Source organism: Furipterus horrens, unplaced genomic scaffold (genome assembly GCF_987537825.1).
Source record: "Furipterus horrens unplaced genomic scaffold, mFurHor1.1.pri manual_scaffold_10, whole genome shotgun sequence".
Lineage (NCBI taxonomy): Eukaryota > Metazoa > Chordata > Mammalia > Chiroptera > Furipteridae > Furipterus > Furipterus horrens.
This window is the reverse complement of record NW_028327180.1, coordinates 61739622-61739945: the sequence shown is the minus strand read 5'-3', so window position 1 is coordinate 61739945 and position 324 is coordinate 61739622.

Here is a 324-nt window from a genome sequence, read left to right as displayed (position 1 = left end):
GCGCCGCGGGCCGGCCCCGCCCCGCCCGCCGCGGCTCCGCCCCCTCCCGCGCCCGGTTTCGAGTTTGTTACTTCACTCGGGGAACGAGCCCGGCGGGCATCCTAGAGCCAAGCCTGTGAGTGGAAAGCGCCGCTCGGGAACGGGCTTGGTGCTGTCCTGCTGAGTGCTGCCCCAGCTCTCGGCCCGCGTCGTGCCTCGGGGCGCGCATTTCGGCCCCGGCGCTTTCCCTTCCCCCGAATGGTGCCCGGGTGAGTCCGCCGCGGCTCCCGCACACCAGCGAGCTCTAAGCTCGGCAGACCTCGCCCGGGACTCCGGGCTCAATCT